The sequence below is a fragment of the Cebus imitator genome, unplaced genomic scaffold (assembly GCF_001604975.1).
Source record: "Cebus imitator isolate Cc_AM_T3 unplaced genomic scaffold, Cebus_imitator-1.0 Scaffold319, whole genome shotgun sequence".
NCBI lineage: Eukaryota > Metazoa > Chordata > Mammalia > Primates > Cebidae > Cebus > Cebus imitator.
In genome coordinates this window covers 574,179-574,893 of record NW_016107634.1, presented here as the reverse complement: position 1 = coordinate 574,893, position 715 = coordinate 574,179, and the positions used below count along the sequence as shown (strand labels likewise).

Here is a 715-nt window from a genome sequence, read left to right as displayed (position 1 = left end):
GGCTGGTCCCAACTCCTGACCTAAGGTGATCCACCCGCCTCAGCCTCCCAAAGTGCTGGGATTACCAGGGTGAGCCACCGCACCAAACCTTTCTTTTTTTAAAAAAAGAAAAATTCCCCTTCAAGTCCCCCCACTGACAATACAGATGAGTCACAGGACTTAGGTTAGGGTGTATACGGTTCGGGCCCACCCAGGGACGCCTCTTCTAACTTGGCCGGGCATGGTGGCTCACGCCTGTAATCCAAGCACTTTGGAGGCCAAGACAGGTGGATCACCTGAGGTCGGGAGTTCAAGACCAGCCTGAACAAAAAAAAGGTGTATACGGGACAGGTTAATTCAGCCTCCTCTTTCTATTTGGTTGGGGTAAGAACACATCCTGTACTGAGCTCCAGGAGGCTGACACCACAAATCTCTGAGACAAAACTTACGAGATTGTAGCTTCTGAAATAGCAAATCCAGGCCCAAACTGGCACTGAGCTAAGGACCCAGCGCCTACCAGTTACTGTTTGAATTTGTCATTCATACTTGACAGGTGATTATTTCTCCTCAGATTTTTTTACTTAAAGGGACATCAGGTGAGAGACTGGGGATAGGAGAAAAGGGCAATTAGGTTATTGCTTAGCGGTTGTTACTGAATGAGATTAACTGTGGCTTCTTTCCATTCAAATATCAAATTACAAAAATGGAAATCTTTCTGGAAACTCATAAAACTTAA

The 715-nt window shown here is 46.0% G+C and overlaps 1 pseudogene; it reads right to left on the bottom strand.

The window, feature by feature from the left end:
• Positions 1-290: 290 nt before the first annotated feature.
• LOC119467704 lies at positions 291-398 on the bottom strand (annotated as a pseudogene).
• Between the last annotated feature and the right edge of the window lie 317 nt (positions 399-715).